This window comes from Mesocricetus auratus, unplaced genomic scaffold (assembly GCF_017639785.1).
Source record: "Mesocricetus auratus isolate SY011 unplaced genomic scaffold, BCM_Maur_2.0 Super-Scaffold_100014, whole genome shotgun sequence".
NCBI lineage: Eukaryota > Metazoa > Chordata > Mammalia > Rodentia > Cricetidae > Mesocricetus > Mesocricetus auratus.
The window spans coordinates 53,229,459-53,250,050 of record NW_024429197.1 but is presented as its reverse complement, the minus strand read 5'-3'; the positions used below and the strand labels follow the sequence as shown (position 1 = coordinate 53,250,050).

The 20,592-nt window shown below is 38.7% G+C and overlaps 1 protein-coding gene across 2 annotated transcripts in view; it reads left to right on the top strand.

Moving 5' to 3' along the window:
* Cntln (centlein) overlaps positions 1–20,592 on the top strand; it is a 258,420-nt gene that overhangs the window by 147,734 nt on the left and 90,094 nt on the right. The gene's annotated exons all lie outside the window — the stretch shown is intronic.

Sequence of the window (20,592 nt, the reverse complement as noted above, 5' to 3'; positions counted from 1 at the left end):
ACATTGATTCTTGGTATTGTTTTCCTAGTTTCTACTTTATTGATTTCAGCCCTCAATTTGATTATTTCCTGGCATCGACTGTTCTTGGGGGATTTTGCTTCTTTGTGTTCTAGAGCTTTCAGCTGTGCTGTTAATTCTCTAGTATAACTATTCTCCAGTTTCTTCATGTGGGCACTTAGTGCTATGAACTTCCCCCGTAGCACTGCTTTCAAAGTGTCCCATAGGTTTGGGTATATTGTGTCTTCATTCTCATTGAATTCTAGGAAGTCTTTAATTTCTTTTTTTATTTCTTCTTTGACCCAGGAATGGTGCAGTTGTGCCTTATTCATTTTCCACGAGTTTGTAGGTTTTCTGGAATTTGTGTTGTTGTGGAATTCTAATTTTAAAGCATGGTGGTCTGATAAGATGCATGGAGTTATACCAATTTTTTTAAGGTGCTGAGATTTGATATGTTGCCAAGTATGTGGTCGATTTTTGATAAGGTTCCATGTGGTGGTGAGAAGAAGGTATATTTTATTTTAAAGTCTAGTTTGTTAGATATTAGGTTTGCTACCCCTGCTTGTTTCTTGGGTCCATTTGATTGGAAAAATTTTTCCCAACCTTTAACTCTCAGGTAATGTCTGTCTTTGAGAGTGAGGTGTGTTTCTTGCATGCAGCAGAAGGATGGGTTCTGTCTTCCAATCCATTCTGCTAGCCTGTATCTTTTTATGGGTGAGTTAAGGCCATTAATGTTGAGGGATATTAATGACTATTTATTGCTCATTCTTCTTCGATTTGCAATGGTTGTTGTTGGTGGAATTATGTGTGGAATTTCACCCCTTTGTTCTTTTGGCTGTTGGTAGAGAGGGATTTTCTAATGCCTATGTTTTTCTGGTTGTAGTTAACTTCCTTGGGTTGGAGTTTTCCTTCCAAAACTTTCTGTAGGGCTGGGTTAGTGGATATGTATTGCTTGAATCTAGTTTTGTCATGGAATATCTTGTTTTCTCCATCTATAGTGATTGAGAGGTTTGCCAGGAATAGTAGTCTGGGCTGGCATCCATGGTCTCTTAGTGTTGGTAGAATATCTATCCAGGACCTTCTGGCTTTCAGAGTTTCCATGGAAAAGTCAGGTGTAAGTCTGTTATGTTTGCCTTGATATGTTATTTGAACTTTTTCCTTAGCTGCTCTTTATATTCTTTTTTTATTCTGTATATTTGGGATCTTGGGGTCTTGATTATTATGTGGTGAGGGAACTTTTTTTTGATCCACTCTATTTGGTGTTCTGTAAGCTTCTTGTACCTTTCTTAAGGTTGGGAAAGTTTTCTTCTATTATTTTGTTGATTATGTTTTCTGCCCCTTTGAGGTGGTTTTCTTCTCCTTCTTCTATACCTATTATTCTTAGGTTTGGTCTTTTCATGGTGTCCCATATTTCCTGGATTTTTGTGCTAAGCATTTGTTGGACTTAAGATTTTCTGTGGTTGATGAATCCATTTCTCCTAGTGTATCTTCAACACCTGAGATTCTCTCTTCCATCTCTTGTATTCTGTTGGTAATGCTTGTATCGGTAGTACCTGACAGTTTGCCCAGCTTTTCTATTTCCAAACTTTCTCCAGATTGTGTTTTTTAATTGTCTCTATTTCAGTTTTCAACCCTTGCACTGTTTGCATTGTTTCTTGCAATTTTCGATGTATCTTTTGTCCATTTGTTGCCTTTTATGAATTTTTTGGTTTGTTCTTTCTTCCATTTCTTGCATTTTTTGGTTTGCTTTTTTTCGAGTTCTTGTATTTGTTGTTTTTTTTTCTTGCTTTTTTTTTTGCTTTGTTTCTTGCATTTGTTGCCTTTTTTGGTTTGTTTTTTTCTTCCATTTCTTGCATTTTTTGATTTGTTTTTTCATCTATTTCTTTGAGGGATATTCCTATATCCTCTTTTAGGGCCTCTATCGTTTTCATCAAAGTGGTTTTAAGGTCATTCTCTTCTTCATTTGCTTTGGAATTTGGAGTCTTGCTGGTGTGGAGTCTCTAGAATCTGGTGGTTTCATATTTCTTTTTCTGTTGCTGAGTGTGTTTTTGTATTGTCTCTTTCCCATGTCTTCTTCTAGTGGGTGCAGAAAGAGCCCCTTACTGATCTGGTGGTTAAGGGACCAGAGTTACCTTTTGGTGGGTGCTAGCAAGTCCAATAATCTGGTAGTTCTTCTATTCCTCATCCTCGTTCTGGTCCCGTGGGTGGAGAAGAAGACCAGCAATCTGGGGTGCTTAGCCTCCCACCTGGTCCCCTGGACCCGTTGCTGGATCCACTGGTTTCCTGGTCTCGTTGGTGGGAGAGAAGTCCTGGAGTCTGGGGTGTTTGGCTCCTGCTGGGATTGGAAGCTCTGTGCAGTTCCCAGGCGATCTCCAGGCACTGGAACACAGGCCCAGAAGCAGGGCCTGTTGTAGTGGTCCCGCCCCCTGTGGATTTCTTTTATAAAATACATTTCTTGCTTATTTTATCTAGATCCTCTTGATTCTTTCCACGTATAAGTTTTTCTTTTGAGTGTTGTCATTGGGGACTGGAGAGATGTCTCAGCTATTAAGGGCTAGCTAGGCTCACAACCAAAAATGTAAGAGTTTTCAGGTTTCAGTTCCATCTTCTTTTCTTTGGTGTTTCTGTCTCCCTGTTGAACTCTGTTCTCTAATCCTGGGTTGTCTTCATCATTTCCCTCAGCCTTATGTTTATGTTTTCTTGGGCATCACTCAGGTATTGTTTCTCCTTAAGCTTCTTCTTAGTTTCATTGTTACTTTGTATTCTTTTTAAACTCCTTGAATTCTTTGAGTGAGTTGATAATTGTTCTTTTAAATTCTGTATCCTAGAGTTCATTAAGTAATTCTCATTGGAAAAATATTTCTAGAAGACTGGTAGGTTTGGAGTGATTTTCTTGATTGCATATTTTCAGTGAGATCTGGGCATGTGGACTTCTTTTCTTACTTCCTGGTCTGATATGGACAGAGCAGGTTGGGGCAGAAGAGGAAAATGCATGTGGGAGAGGCCTGTGGGTTGGGAATAAGAAGGGAGGATCTGGTGAGGCCCTGAGATCATTTGTGATATAGGGAGGTGAGGCCAGACTAGGCCAGGACACTTAATATGGGACTGGTACTAGAAATGGTGGGCTCAGGAGAAGGTATGGATGGGGAAGTCAGGGAGATTCATCAGACTTTAGAGAAGGAGGTGGGAACTTTGGCCCAATGGAGGTGATTGATGTGGCACAGAAGAGACCTTTGGGGTTGTTTCAGATAAGTGGTTCTTGGTGGAAACCTACAGGTTAGCTGTTTGATACAGGAGGGGGTTGGTCTGAAATATTAAGTACATCTATGGCATAGAAATTTAAAGACTTAAATATTTCCTCTGGCCGGGCGATGGAAGCACACATCTTTAGTCCCAGCATTTGGGAGACAGAGGCAGGTGAATCTCTGTGAATTCGAGACCAGCCTGGTCTACCGAGCAAGTTCCAGGAAGGCTCCAAAACAATACAGAGAAAACCTGCCTCAAAAAAACAAAAAAAATACTTCCTCTGAAAATTATTTTCTATATCATTTCATATAAATTTATGACATATAGCCACTCATCATTACTATATTTTAACAAGAGATCAAGAAAGCAGAAATCTGTGTGTAGACATTCATTAAGTTAATATTTAACAGTATATTTCAGAAACTAGACACTAAACTAGAGACTGAATATTCAGTAGTTTACAGAAGAATAATGAAGTTTGAAGTCTATTATACAGGTAAGACTATAACCTGTGGAGGTAAAAATCACCCTTTGGTTGCTGCATAGTAAGAAGTAAAAAAAGTGCTCAGAAATGGCCATGGTTCACTTGGCTGTCTTGCTCAGTTGAACATGTTGCCTTACTAAGGCTAAATTTAGACTTTGGAGCCTACAGATTCTAATATTTGTTAACATTTTCAAAATGAAAGCATTTGCTGCTGGACATGGTGACATGTGGGCCCGCTGGAATCAGAGGCAGGAGGGATTGTATTCTGTTCCAGAAGTTTGTGACCAGTCTAGACAGCATAGTAAGACTCCATCTTTTAAAAAGTGCATTATAGTCTTTGTGATAGATAAAACTGTAAAAGGGGCTTACCTCTGTCTCAAAATTGCAGTCATGTAATCCAGGAAATCATGTATTATGCACTGCCAGCCAAAGCTGAGGACCCTGTCACTCGTATAGTTGCTAGATATGATAACTTTCACTGTATATTTCTGAATCATTACATATATAAATCAGGAAGGTATAGCTTATATTAACTGCTATATGGGTACTTTGCTAGGCAGAGGGAAAAGGAGAGAGATAATGGGTTACCCCTTTTATTAGGACCTCATAACTTAGAAATGAAATGTGAACAATAGTAGAGTAGAGACATAAGAAGGAAATGTTTATTTTACATATATAGAGAAAAATACAAAGCAGAATTTCCTGAAAAAGATCATACTGTTAACTGACAATTACAAGTTAAGCAGTTGTGAAGTTATTGGTATGCCCCATAAAATGTGGCAATTCATCACTTTGATGTTTAAAGTGCAATTCAGAGGAGGTGTAATTATAGGGATTCAGGATAGCAATTGATACAATGCATTATGCAGTGTAAAAAGATTAGTGTCTTGAATATTAAAGGTCCCATTTAAATCCCTATCATGAAGGCCTTAATGAAGGCAATAACAGAGATTAAGAAGACATAATCTAGTTTATGTAATAATAAAATATATAAGTAAAAGAATATATATTTAAAATACATACTACACATTAATGTAAGACTGTATGTGTATAATTATACACATATCTTAACATAATATAAGACTATATTTTCGTTTTATTTAACTTTTTACACATGTCACTCTCAGTTCCCTCTTCCTCCCCTCCACCCCCGACCCCCCAATCCTCCCAACCCCCACCCCACTCCATCCCCCCTCTTCTCCCCAAGGAGGGCAAGGACTTCCATGAGGGATTTTCAGAGTCTGTCATATCATCTTGGGCAGGACCTAGGTCCTCCCCCATTAGTTCAAGCTGAGAGAGCATCCTTCCATGTGGAATGCTTTCCCAGAGTCCATTTGTATGCCAGGAATAAATACTGCTGTATTCTCCAAGGTCCCACAGATTGCTGAGACCTTTTCACCGACAGCCTGGTTCGATGTGGGGGGGGCGCAGTGTCTGGATCAGTCCCATGCTGGCCTCTCAGTCATCAGTCTGGGGTCTATGTGTTCCCCCCTGTCTAGGTCAGCTGCCTCTGTGGGTTTCACTTTGCTCATCAGTCCTCTTTGCAACTGGGTTCCGGGGGTTCAGTTCAGTTTTTAGCTGAGGGTGTCTGGCTCTGCTTCTGTCAGCCACTGGATGTTCTAGGATAGCATATAAAGTAGTCATTAATCTCACTATCATGGGAGGGCATTTCAGGTAGCCTTAATGCCAGTTAGTGTCACTCTTGTAGATCTCCTCCAACTTACAATGGCTCCCTCTATTATAGTATCTCTCATCCTTCTCTCCTCTATTCTTACACTGGCTCAATTTTCCTGCTCTCCCATCTCCTTCCTTCCCCCTTTCAACCCCTCCCCTGCTCCCAATCCAATTAGGAGATCTTGTCCTATATCCCTTCTCTGGGTTACCATGCATATCTCTCTTTGGGTCCTGCCTGCATCTCAGACTCTCTGGCAGTGGGACTGTAGGCTGGCAATGCCTTGCTCCATGTCTAAAAATCCATATATGAGTAAGTACATACCATGTTTGTCTTTTTTGTGACTGGGTTACCTCATTCAGTATGGTTTCTTCTAGTTCCATCCATTTGCCTGCAAATTTCAAGATTCTGTTTTTTTTTCTGCTGAATAGTACTCCATTATGTAAATGTACCACATTCTCTCTATCCATTCTTCAGTTGAGGGGCATCTAGGTTACTTCCAGGTTCTGGCTATTACAAATAATGCTGCTATGAATATAGTTGAGCAGATGTCCTTATTGTATGAGTGTACATCTTTTGGGTATATGCCTAAGAGTGGAGTTGCTGGAGCTTGTGGTAGACTGATTCCCATTTTCCTGAGGAATCTCCATACTGATCTCCAAAGTGGCTGCACAAGTTGGCACTCCCACCAGCCGTGGAGGAGTGTTCCCCTTTCTCCACATCCTCTCCAGCATGAACTGTCATTAGTGTTTTTGATTTTATCCATTCTGATGGGAATGAGATGGTATCTCAGACTTGTTTTGATTTGCATTTCCCTGATGGCTAAGGATGTTGAGCACTGTCTCAAGTGACTCTTGGCCATTTTAGACTCGTCTATTGAGAATTCTCTATTTAGTTCTGAAGCCCACTTTTTAATTGAATCCTTTGGTGTTCTGGAAACTTGTTTCTTGAGTTCTTTGTAAATTTTGGAGATCAGCCCTGTGTCAGATGTGGGGTTGGTGAATATCTTTTCCCATTCTGTGGGCTGTCGTTTTGTCTTGTTCACTGTGTCCTCTGTCTTGTAGAAGCTTCTCAGTTTCAAGAGGTCTCATTTATTAATTGTCGATCTCAGTGTGTATGCTACTGGTGTTATGTTCAGGAAGTGATCTCCTGTACCAGTTCGTTCAAGGGTATTTCCCATTTTCTCTTCTAAGAGATTCAGTGTGGCTGGATTGATGTGAGGTCTTTGATCTGTGCATGGTGATACATATGGATCTATCGGCTGTCTTTTACATGCCAGCACCCAGCTACTTCAACAACTATTTTTCCTTTCAAGGTTGGTGAAAAATTGTGCTGGTATTTTGATAGGGATTATACTGCAGACTATATGTTTCAATACAAAAACACAGTCTATTAATATGTTTTTTGAGAAAGTAAATTTTTTCATCTTATCTTTATCATTGCTTATTACATAAATGTATTGGTTGGTAAATAGATCTCTGTAGCCCCAGTTTAATTGCCTTTCTTACCAATTTTTCTTAATTCCCTTTAATATACATTTACCTAGTTTTGTATATTGTAAAATGTTATACATAATTTATACTACATATAAAATATTTTCCCTGATATATTACTGTTGCTGCCGTTGTGACATTCACTCAGATTCTAACACAAGTGAGGAGGAACCTAAATCAGTAAACAAACCCTAACAAACTTTTTTCTAATTATAGCATACTTGTTTTATGTAATGATTTAATTAAGTATAAAAAGTGTAGTATCTCTAATGCATTTAAAATATTTTATAGACAAATTTTGAAAACACATGAGCAAGTAAAATAAGAGTAATGAATTATCATTGAATTAGTCATCTCACAATGCTATGACACAATGTCATTGACTAAGAGATTCAAATAACATATTTATTTTTCATAGTTATGGAGGCTGGTAAGACCAAGATCAAGTTGTCAGTTGGAGGAGGTTCTCTATAAATGCCTTCCTCTTGGTTCACAAATAACTGCCTTCTCTCCCTTTAAAACAGTTTTTAATCCCAGCATGAAGGTTCTATCTGATCCCAAGTGCAGATTGCAAAAAATATCCCATTTGGACTTAGAGCTTTGACATGAATTTGGGTGAACACATTTAGACTCAATTAATAGTAATCAACGGTACTGTTTCCTTAAGGATAATTATATCAAGTCAGAGAACTCTAGGTAAGTTATCTAATAACTAGGTGCTAACAAAAGATGCTTCAACTGACTGTTCTGGAACCGGCTCTGTACACCAGGCTGGCCTGGAACTCACAGGATGTGCCTTCCTCTGCCTCCCGAACTAAAGGCATGCACCACCACTGCCCTGCTAGATTGCTGGCTATCTGACTTTTTGTGTTTCTTAGTGTAATATTTTGAAGATTTATCTATAATGTAATATATATCAGAGCATTATGTTTTATTTTGTTTATACATTTATCTATTTGGTAGGCAATTCAAAATTTGATTTTCTGTACTTTTGAATATATACCATGAACTAGTAGAATAGAAACAACTTGTTGAATCACATAGTAATTTCCTTTTTTCTTTGCTTTTTGCGATAGAAGCTTATTGTGTTGCTCAGCCTTGCCTTAAATTTATGATTATCATGTCATTCCTCTTATAAAAAGTTGGGATTACAGGAATGTGCCTATAATGGTAATTCTAGATTTAATTTTTTAAAACACTGCTGAGCTGTTTTCAATTTTTGTTGTAACATATTCATTGCTAATAGTAATGATCAATTAAAATAATTATCAATTCCATAAAGTGATATATTATTAGATGGGCTAGTAATATTTAGAGATAATCTTGCTTTTTCACAAAAATAATACAAATTAATTAAATAGGTATAATTTTTAAAAATCTGACTGTTAGTTGGTTTTATATTTTTAACATTTTATTTATATAATATAATTTTTATTCTTTATATACTCATAAATCTAATAATTCCCACGCTAGTTATAGACACTAAAGATATTTGTATGTCAACAAATATATAGCAGTTTTTTATAACTAAGAATAGTTGGAAATAATCAAATAACATATGACTACATGCTTAATGATACCAAGAAATTCAACTAAATAGTTCTATTTTTATGAGTTGGATGACTTGTCTCACAACAAATCCAAAGGTCAACTCTTGATTTAATCCAAATGTAAATGTGGGTTAAGCAATAAAACATTTGGATTAGAAATATTAAATTATATTAGAAAACACTAGAGGCAATAATTAAGCATTTAGTTAACCATATAAGAGCATATCATTGTGACTTTGTGGTTGGTAGGTGACGATTTCTATATTGAACAGTTAATATGAATTAAAATTTGCTTATATGGACTACAATAAACTTCTGTTCATGGGAAGACACCATTAAGTGAATTTTAAAATCCTACCTTAGAATGAGAAAAGGTATTTGTGGTATATATAGTATCTAAAACTTACAAAGAATTACTATGAATGAATAAAAAAGGACAATCAATTCTGTAAAAAAGAGAACTAAACTATTTACTTAGGTTTCATGAAAGAGGACATTCTGATTGCAAATACGTATGTGAATCATTGATCAGTTTGGTTTTTTCCAGCTACTTCTGTGGGAACCTTGTAGATCTTTTCTGTTGAAAGTATAGTAACACTTTAGCTATTCATCTAAGAATTGTTGTCTGCACCTCACAAATTCTGAAATACTGTGTTTTCAAGTTTCATAAGTTCAAAATATTTTCTAACTCCTGTTGTGTTTTTCTCTGAAGTAAGTGTTTATATTTGAAAGAAAAGATGCTTTATGATATTTGTTAAAATGTAATAGGGAAAAATTGATTCAACATAATTACTATGAATATACCTAGGATTTGCAGCGGGGAAGACAGGTTTGTTTTAGCCTGGTCTGTAGTCTGGGAGGGTGAGAATTACCAACTAAAGAGCAGCGTGGAGAACACTAAGAGAAAACGTCATAGGTAAGGGAGAGGAGCTAAACTGACCTAATGGAATTTTTGCTACAGACAAATCCGTGTGATAAGACATCACCATGAGAGCAGTGGAGGATGAGGGCGTAAGTGAGGGTGATTAAATACTTGTGGCAGAAGGGTTCCTGCCAAACTGACCCAGCAGAGGTGTAAATCTAATACCGGATTCACCAAATGCAATGAGTGAGTCTGTGAGAAAATTCAGGAGGCTACCTGGAGTTCAGTCAAGCAGATAACCTTTAACAGATGTAGTTTCTTTCATTTGAAATACTTAATGATTTTCCAGACAACCCTCATATTGCTTTCCCACATAATTGTACTGAGGTCATAAAAAATGCTTTGGTTTATTGCCATTTTTTTAAAGGGTCATTGTGCCTAGCATGCGGTCTTATTTGGTGATGCTTCAGTAACACTTGAATGTTTATCTTCATGTCCTTTGAGTAGAATGTTTTATCTCACCAGGGAAGTTTTCCTGTGTCTTCCAGATATTCTACATCCTGAGTTGAGATGAAGCATATTTGATTTTCCCCCAAAAGTCATGCTGCTTTAGGATGTAGTGTGTTATCAGTTAAGCAAATAAGACTCCTCATCTGAACTAACCATTGTGTGGTTAATTGTACATGTGTCTTTGTATATGTACTCCTATCTGCACTCTTCCTGGGAAGATGCCTTTGTATTCACAGGACCTAAACATTTAAAGTTCTTAAATATGCATATGAATCTTCATTTAAAAAAAAGATGTACATCTGGGTATCAAACTATAACTTTATTTATAGAATTATCCTGAGGGAAAATAGAGACCATAAACTTGTTATGTTAAGAATTTTTCTTGACTTGAGGATGGCTCAGCAGTTAAGACTATTAGCTGCCCTCTCAAAGAACCTCTGAGTTCATTTCCTAGCACCCACCTCAGGCAGCACGCAACTGCCTGTACCTCCAGCTCCAGGGGATCTGACTTTCCAATGGCCACTGGGCACCTGCACTCACATACATGTCCATACACAGACACTCATACACATGTACATGATACTAAAAATGGAGTATTGGAGACCATTTTCTTCACTGATGTTCCCTCTTACCAAATGACTCTAGTTTGGGTCAAGTTGATATAGAAATAGCCAGTACAAGTGACCTCCTGTGAACTTGACACATAGCACACCACTATTTAACTGGAATCTTTCTTTCTCATTTGTTCCCAAGGTGGCATGTTAATATTAGTATCACAATATAAGCCTTTTTTGACCAGGGGTAGTATCTTGCCCTTCCTGGACGTTGGGGAAACTCTGATACCTCCATATTCCTTCCTTTCCTGGGGTATTTTGAATCTTGAGAAAAAATTCTGATACTTTGTGTGAGTATTGCTTGGAGAAATGCGAGATGGCGTTCAAAACTGACCATGCAGGAAAGATCCATCCTCCTGACTGCTGTCCATCATAACAATTGGGTATAAGTGTATGTTGCAAAACATATTCAATAAAGCCTACATTATTTACAAAAGAACAATGTTAGAATTTCTACTGATTGAATTATTTGTTTGATATTCACACTTGTAGGTAGAATGTTTTTAAGATATATGCAATGAAACAATGAAAACACCATTAGACATTTTTGTTCAGATGTGCCTTCATAAAATACTGTTTTTATAGGTGTTTGAAAATGTAGTTGAACAACATCGTGGGTATAGGTATGAACAGGAATTTGTGTTCATGTGTGCCTTGGTACACATCTATGAAGGGTGTGAATGAACATGTGTGCACATGCATGTGTATGTGCACATGTGTGTAGAGGTTAAAGGTCAACCTCAATATCCTTCCTCAGGAGCCACCCTCCCCATGCCCTCTTTTTCTTTTCATTAACCCACGTGGAGTTTATTGCAGGAAGGGAACAAGGGGGTGTGTTGGCCAACTGGAGGTGCTTGCTGAAAAGGGGAAGCTTGCATATATATACTGAGACCTTATGCAGCCCATTAATGTGTGATGTAACCAAGATGTGGCCACACAACACAGGGCCCTTTGAGCTGCCTAAGTATCTACATGAATGCTGGTGTGCATGCCCCAGCCATTTTCAGGGGGCAGGTCAGCATAATGCTGGGTTCTAACAATCTCATGTCTTATTATTATTAAAAAGGTGGAGAGTTAGGTGTGTCAGGTTAGGGAATAAGGATGTTGAGTTCTTAAGACTACTTCCTGCTGACCTGTGGGGCGTCAACCATTTTGGGAGACCCGAGAAAGCTGGGATGCTGCCATGTTCTGGGGTAACCAGTTGTTTCATCACAGCTGTATGGAACTCTGGCACCTCTTTAGACCTGGCAAGATGTTGGTAGAACAGAGGATAAGATTAAATTTAGAAAAAAATAAACTTTTTTCTTAGGTCCTAGTACTTGAAGGGAAGATTGTAAGATGAGGGAGGGATTCCCAAGATGAGGGAAAGGAGTCCCAGGACCAAGGAAAGATTGAATAGTACTTATCTGGAGTGAATCTGATCTCTTTGTGTGGATCCAGTTTGCCTCCCTGGAACTTGCAAGAATCCCTTGAGTTTATGAAAACATAAATTTTATTTGGCACATTAGTAGTATGCTCATGTCAGAAGTGATTTGACTGAAAGCATTAACATTTTTAAAACTGACAGATATATCTTTAGGACAATGAAAAGCACCTTAATTTTGACCTTGCAGTTATTGTATAGTAGTTTAGTATGTTGTTTAGCTCCCTATCAGAGTTAGATTAATAACTTATCAGAACTTTATTGATTAATGTTAAGACTATGGACAGTAGTATAACAAGAAAGAAATCTGATAACTTGCATTTGTATACCTTGTTAGTTTGTTATACCTTAAAACATTTTTAAAGAAAGGAATGATAAGTTATACTGAAAACAACAGGCATCAAACTGTATCAGAGTTCTTGAGATGGATAAATTTTTACCTGAACTAATTATTAGAGAATAAGAGAGACTTGCTAGATAGCTGCATGGACAGCCATTCTGGAGTTCTTCATAGTTGTTGAGGGCAGAGGCTTTAAGGACATGTGCCTTCTGTCGATTCTCTTGTCCTCTTGTCTATTGTCCCAAGAGTCCTTTGCAGCAGTTGAGGTGAAAGGCAGGACAGCTCAGTGGCTAGCATTATCACTTTTGTGGGTGGAGTTTCTTCAGGGTCCAATCTTCTTTGGAGGAAATGGGCTGATGCCAGCTGCTGGCCTGTTTCTCTGTTATGGAAAGCTTTTTAATAAAACATTTTAAATGCCATATTCTCTAGATCCCTGAGCATTTGAGGGATGTCTATTTAGTATATCTCAGCAGACAAAATTTGTCTTTAGTTATTTGCCTTAAGCACATAGGTGGCTAGGTAAGGATTTAACCCTGTAATTAATTTGTATGGCTACAATAACATTAGGGCAGGATCTGTCTGGAGAACTGGATTGAAGCTGAGAGGCTATGGAGGGATGTTTTACTCAGAGCCCTCCAGCCTGACTGCAACTGGTTTTAACTGAGTAGGTTAGGTTTAAGCCTGTAAAGGACAATGAAGTAGAGAAAAACCCCTTTTGTAAGAGAAGCTTTACCTTTGTAAACAGCTTACAGGAAGGACTGGGTGGCACAAATATTTTGTTAATTTGAAGTAGATCTTTATAACGTTAAATGTTTACCATCATTTAAAGATGCATAACAATTAAGAAATATTTGAGACTTAGCACAGCTGAATTTAAGTTGCACAGAATTAGATTACATTCATATATGTGATTATGAAGTTAAATTTAAATTACATGTACAAAGACAAGCAGATATATCAAACAGGCCTGGATAAAAGTAAAAAGGGAGAATCAGAGTATAATCTCTGATTTGTACATTGTAGCAAACAGTCAGGAGAATTAAAGAGATAGAGTAGACTTAAAACTGCCAGTGAGAAGAAAGCAGATCCGCAGCAGATGGAACAGACAAGGTTTTTACATGAAATGTGTGCCCTGCCGTGCCCTGGATAGGCATGCCATTACACAAACAAGCCATGTGCAGCAGAGCCAGCGAAAGAAGAAACTAGACACAAAAATAAAAGGCAAAAGAGTCAGCACAAGTGGGCTAGCCTGTCCCTCTGAATAGGCCAAGGGAAGGGAGTGGGCGGGCCTACAGCTAGGCCACATGGTCAAGATGGCAGCCACCATAAACCCATTCCTATCCTGGAACATGATGCAGATGCGACAGGAAGGAGAGTTTTAACATGCCAGGAAGAGGAGGGAAACAGACAAGTGTAAAGAAAGAGACTTTTTCGCACAGAGGTAGAAGAAAGCTTAGATATATGGTAACTCCTTCCATTTACCTGTCTGCTGGCAATAATTGCATAGGTCCCATAAAATATTATGATCTAAAGAGCTGTTAAGCAGTCAGTTTGACGTATATTTCCCATGGGTGAGGCTGAAAACGGCACAGATTCAGATCACTCTTGGAGCGCGTCAGCCCAATAGCAAGGCCAATGGCAAGGCCGGATAAGACTCAGAAGTCCGAAAGTAACCACCAGAGGATTAAAGCCGAAACTGAATGTACCGGTGGGAAATGTATCAGATGTGATGGTCAGTGAGAGGGATCAGCCATGGCCTTAAAGACTGTGGGTGGGGGCTTCCCTGCTTCCAAGAACACCAGAAGGATGCCGGGTGATCGATAGTCAATCTTCCGAGTTCAGGGAAATGTTTACACTGACTGGGAAAAGCGGTACCTTACCAAATTGTGGCAACTGTTGGATGGTGGACCAGTGAATGGGTAGATGAAAAGCCGGCTGTTGGTCCGCATCAGAATCTCTGAGTGTCTCCAGCTGCCCACCAGCTGGTGATGGGAGAGATTATGGAGAGAGCCTGCAAGAGTTTCATGGCATCAAATGTTTTCTTTTGTTTAAATCACAGGTGCTATGGAACAGGAACCAAGAGGCTAATTAACTCACATGGAGTTTATTGGAGGAAGGGAACAAAGGAGGTTGTTGGCCAACCAGAACGGGGGGGGGGGGGAAGAGAGGGGACAAAGGGTGAGAGAGCTCTTTCATTTTTTTTAAATAAAAGAAAGCACTTAATCTGGTTTAGAACCCCAAAGGCTTTGAGCCCATGCTGGCTTAGAGTTCATATCCCAACAGCAGGTAGAAAGCATACTGAGTATGGCACAAGTCTTTTGAAACCTTAATCCCACCCTAATTGACACACCTCCTTCAGCAAGGAAACACTTCCTAATGCTTTCCAAGCAGTTCTCCCAAGTAAGGGCAAATATTCAAATATATTAGCAGACAGTGGCCATTCTCTTTCAAACCACTATAGGCCACTCCATCCTGCTAGGCTCCAGTATTATGCAGCCAGTATGATTTTGTTTAGGTTTCTTGGCTACTTTATCTTTTGTTATTCTTGCTATTAAAACGCATCCACTCTTACACTTGGGCCTAAATATCCTTTTTATGTGTAGTGGTGTTTCATTTTAAAAAGTAGGTGCTGTCCCAATACTTGTATAGATTTCCAAATCATTTTGATTTTCTTCAAATAGCTTTGAATATGTTTTGCTTGTTTACCTTGTAAATTAGATGGTTAACTGTATTAGCAGTATTTCTTTCTTATTCCTCATTAACCTATCTCTTTTTCTACTGGGATTTATTCATGTTATTTTTAAAGAAAATAAAAGGGGTTATATTGTTTAAATGTAAACAATATATTCCTAAAATTGTTTTTAGAAAGGCAATAATTAGGATATTTGGTTTATGCAATTTTCACTTATGATAACACAGCAAAAACATGGTTCCATTAAATTGAGAAAGAATGCTTGCCTGTACTGGATTCCTTCTGTTTTTTAATGTGACATCTCTGGCAGTGACAAGAGCAGGCAGAAGAGGGTACTTATAAGTCCAGGCTTAATTGTTAGATATGCAACTAAAACCCCATGCTTTCTCTTGTCCTAGGTTCTCACCTGAGTTTGGTATTTATCACTTCAGATTTTACCCTTCTGCATCATAGATAAGAAAATGAACATATATTGTAACATAGGCAGGCCATGCACTGGATGTTGTCAACAGGGGAAAAAAGTGAATTTGTTTCTATAGTTAAATGTTGATGAGCTGTCTTTTCTTTTCTTTTCTTTTCTTTTTTTTGCATCCAAACCACAGTTTCCCCTCCCTCTTCTCCTTCCAGTGTATCCCTCCACCTCCCTCCTGCCCCCACATCCACTCTTCTTCTCTTTTGATTCAGAAAAGGGCAGTCCTTACCTGATTATTAACAAAATATGGCACATCAAGTTGCAGTAAGATTAGGCACCTCCCCTTGTATTAAGACTGGGCAAGGAACCCAATATAAGAAATAGGGTTCCAAAAGCTAGCAAAAGACTTAGAGAGGCAGCCCCTGCTCCCATGTTAGGAGTCCTACAAGAAGTCCAAGCTGTAATATATATGCAAAGGGTCAGTCTATGCAGGTTCCCGGTTGCTGATTCAGACTCTGTGAGTTCCTATATGCTCTGGTTAGCTGATCTGAGGGTTTCTTGTGATATTCTTGACCCCTTTACCTCCCCTACATCAGCAGGATTCCCTGAACTGGGTCTAATATTTGACTGTGGGTCTGCATCTGTTTCCAGCTGTTGGTGGATGAAGCCTGTCTGATGACAATTGAGCTAGGCACCAGTCTGTGAGTATAGCTGAATATCATTAGGCATCATTACATTGGTTTTTTCTCCTCCAGTTTAGTTCTGTTCAAGGTCTCTGGAAAGCTCTCCAGCATCTGGGTCCTGACCTTCCAGGCAGTGTTAGAGGCGGGCTCACTCTTGTGGCATGGTTCTCAGGCTAAACCAGTCATTGTTTGACCACTCCCACAATCTCTGCAGCAGATTTACTGAAGCACATCCTATAGATAGGACAGACTGTAGGACTGGGTTGGTGCCCCAATCTTTCTCCTTGAAGTCTGGCCTGATCACAGGAGAAATCAGTTCAGACTATGTAACCCCTATTGCTAGGAGTCTTAGAAAAAGGTTCCTGTGATTTTCCCTTGCACCAGGTATCTACCTGACCCCAAAATGCTCCCCTTTTCAGTCATCTTTCAATACTTGCTCCTCACACCCTCCTTACTTGATCCCTCATGTTCTCATCCCCACCCTCCCCCAGTATATCCACAAAACCTCTTCTAGTTCCCCTTTCCCAGGGAGATTCATGTATCCCATTGGGTCTTCATTCTTTCCTAGCCTCTCTGTGCCTATGGATTATACACTGGTTATCCTTTATTTTACATTTAATATCCTCTTATAAATGAGTGCATACCATGTGTCTCTTTCTGGGTCTGGGCTATCTTACCCAGGATGATTTTTTTTCTAGTTTCATCCATTTGCCTGAAAATTTCATGATGTCATTGTTTGTAACAGCTGAGTAATACTCTATTGTGTAAATGTACCACATTTTCTTTATTTTTTGTTTGAGGGACATCTAAGTTGTTTCCAGATTCTGACTATTATGAATAATGCTGTTATGAACATAGTTGATCAAGTGTCCTTGTGATAGGATGGAGTGTTCCCTTTGGGTATATGCCCAATAGTAGTAGCTGGGTCTTGAGGTAGATTGATTCCCAATTTTCTGAGAAACTGGCCTTTTGATTTCTAAAGTGGCTGTACAAGTTTGTACACCTACCAGCAATGGAGGAGTGTTCCCCTTTTTCACATCTTCTCCAGCTTGAGCTGTTCTTGTGGTTTTTATTCTAACCATTCTGACAAGTATAAGATGGAATCTCAGAATCCTGATGGCTAAGAATGTTTGACATTTAAGTGTTTTTCAGCCATTTGAGATTCTTCTGTTTACATATGGACCCCTTTTTTAATTGGATTATTTGTGGTTTTGCTGTCTAGTTTCTTGATTTTTTTATATATTTTGGAAATCAGCCCTCTGTCACAGGTAGGGTTGGTGAAGATCTTATCCCATTCTGTGAGCTGCTGTTTTGTCCTATTGGGAGTGTCCTTTGCCTTATAGAATCTTTTCAGTTTTGTGAGATCTAATTTATTAATTGTTTCAATCTTTTTTTTTTTTTGTTTTTTCGAGACAGGGTTTCTCTGTATTGTTTTGGAGCCTGTCCTGGAACTCGCTCAGTAGACCAGGCTTGGTCTCAAACTCACAGAGATCCCCTGCCTCTGCCTCCTGAGTGCTGGGATTAAAGGCGTGCACCCGGCTTAATTGTTTCAGTCTTAATGTCTGTGCTATCAGTGCTCTTTTCAGTAAGTTCTCTCCTGTGCCAGTTCATATAAGACTACTTTCTCTTCTATCAGGTTCAGTGTATCAGGATTTAGGTCAAGGTCTTTGATCCACATGGACTTAAGTTTTGTGCAGAGCAGTAGATATGGATCTGTTTGCATTCTTCTACATGCAAACATCCAGTTAGACTAGCACCTTTTGTTAAAGATGCCTTCTTTTTTCCATTGTATAATTTTAGCTTCTTTATCAAAAATCAGGTGTCCTAGGTGTGTGGATTTACATCCGGGTCTCCAGTTTGATTCCATTGATCCATCCATCTGTTTTTTGCCAATACTATGCTTTTTAAAAATGAACATAGCTCTGTATTAGAGCTTGAAATCCATCATGGTGATATCTCCAGAAGTTCTTTTATTGTACAGGATTGTTTTAACTATCCTGGGTTGTTTTGTTTTTCCATTGATGTTGAATATTGTCCTTTCAAGGTTTGTAATAAATTGTGTTGAGATGTTAATGGGCTTTGTATTAAATCTGTAGATTGCTTTTGGTAGCATGACCATTTTCACTATGTTTAATCCTAAAGATCCAAGAGCATGGGAGATCTGTCCATCTTCTGATATCTTTTCCAATTTCTTTCTTCAAATACTTGAAGTTTTTGTCATAAGGATCTTTCTCTTGCTTGGTTAGAGTTTCACCAAGATATTTTATATTATTTGTGGCATTTGTGAAAGATGTTGTTTCCCTGATTTCTTTCTCAGCCTGTTTAGAGTTTGTATATAGGAGGGCTACTAATTTTGTTTGTTTGTTTGTTTGTTTTAGTTATTCTTGTATCCAGTCACTTTGATGAAGGTGTTTATCAGCTGTAGGAGTTTCCTGGTAGAATTTTTAGGGTCACTTGTTTATACTATCATGTCATCTGTGGATAATAATTTGCCTTCTTTCTTTCCAATTTGTATCCCCTTGATATCCTTTATTTGTGTTATTCTTCTAGCTCGATCTTCAAATACTATTTTGAATAGATATGGAAAGAGTGGACAGCCTTGTTTCTGATTTTAGTGGAATTGCATTGAGCTTCCTTCCATTTAATTTGATGTCGTGTGAGAGACAGTTTTGCTTCTCTTGGTTAATATTTGTATCTGGTCAGGTCTGGGTTCTTGCAATCAACTCAGCAGCCAAAGCTAGATCAATCCATTCTACAATCTGTCCTACTCTCTCTGGTGATATACCAAGTTTTCCCATTTATCCTATAGGCAATACAATCCGGAAACTTACTCGTAACATTAGCACTGTCCATCCATTTTTCTTGTGTCCTTCTCCCTTACATTCTTGGGGTATTGGCACAGTTATTGGAAGTGAGGGAACTGTGAGTATCTATGGTTCCACTTTATTACCTGTACCTAGACTGTTCACGTTAACTCCTGATATCATCTAGGTAATAACATTTCTCAAAGACTATTGTCTTTGCAGTTTTGTAAATACATGATATTCATGACCTACTGTGACTCATTCAGGCCAACAGTATGGCTAGCATAGTGAAAGCAAGGAGAATATGCAGCACATAAGCTTCCAGAATCATGCAGCAAACAGTCCACAGGTCTTTGTCAAGTGGGTCAGGATGTCCAGGCCACAAGGAGAGCTGTTTGTACTATTCTCAGGCCTTGGCCCCTGGAGAAGTCGCATGGCTTCTTTCATGGGCTGGATAAGGTGACAAGGAGAGGAAGGACATTTGGGTGCTTGAGGTTATAGTGGGTGGGTGCAGGTAGGGCAGGGGTGGTGGAGTTGTGACTTACCTAGTGTTCAAGGAGCTGGCCATCCCTCTGATGGGGCAGAAGACTCTCACCAGAGGTGTGGGGTGGGATATGATGGTGAGGAGAGGAGGGGCAGTTAGAGTTATGCTGGGTGGGTGTGCATGGGGTGAGGGGAAGTTTTACCTGGGGTTCAGGATGCTGGCCTGGCCTCTGGTGGAAGAGGGGACTTTAGCCACAGTAGTGAGCTGAATTAAGGTGACAAGGAGAGGAAGGGTTATACTAGGTGGGCTCTGACAGAAAAGTGTTATTCATGTTCTTAATGATGGTATTTATAGATTCTTTTTCTCATCTGGGTATATGATATGATTCCCTGGAGCGTTTTTGTTTGTTTGTTTGGTTTTTGTAATTCTGATCTATTGGCTGTGAGTTCCCTTGATTTTTCCTTTTTCTCAAAGGTCTTTACTTTTTTCACTGTGAAGCAAAACCTTGCTGGGTCAAAAATCTTGGTTCAAATTATTTTCTTTCAGGACCTGAAATCCATGGCTTTATGTCCTCCTAGCATGTATAGTTCCTTCTGAGAAATCTACCATTAGCTTAATGTATGTGCCTTTGTGTGTTACTCTCTTGCAGACTATAATGTTCCCTTCTATGTCCTGCACTTTAACAACTTAACTTTATTATGTTATGGTGAGAGACTTCTACGGTCTTGTGTATTTGAAGTTCTAAATACGTCTTATACTAGGATATCCATATCTTCCCCAAGAGTTGGAAAGTTTTAAGCTATTGTCCTTTTCATAGTGTTCTCAACCTGTGTCTCTTTTCCCTCTGGCATGCCAAAGACCTAAATATTTAAATAGTAAGGTGTCTCAAACTTGTGTATTTTCTATTCAAGCTTTTTAACTTCTCTTTTGTTCTTTTTGTTTGACAGTAACAATTCAAAAGGTATGTCTTCATGCTGTTATTTTTCCTTCTGCTTTACCTGCGCTGTTCCTGGGACTGCAACTAAGTTTCCTTCCTGACTTGTGTCCTGCCTCTTTCAGATCTTGTGTTTCCTTCTTTATTTCAATTTACTGTTGGTATTTTCTTCATTTTTACTTCATATTTCTGTATTTAGAACTAGAACTATCTTTTGTTGCGATAATCATTTTTTGTGTTACTATGTGATGCCTCCTTCTATGATTTTCTCTTGATAATGACTTGGAGGCATCAGTCAGTACTGAGTCTGACTTGCATCAGACTTTCTCATAATCTCCAAGGCTAATCTTCCTCCATGTCCTTTTCCTTGCATTACCCACACTTACTGTAGA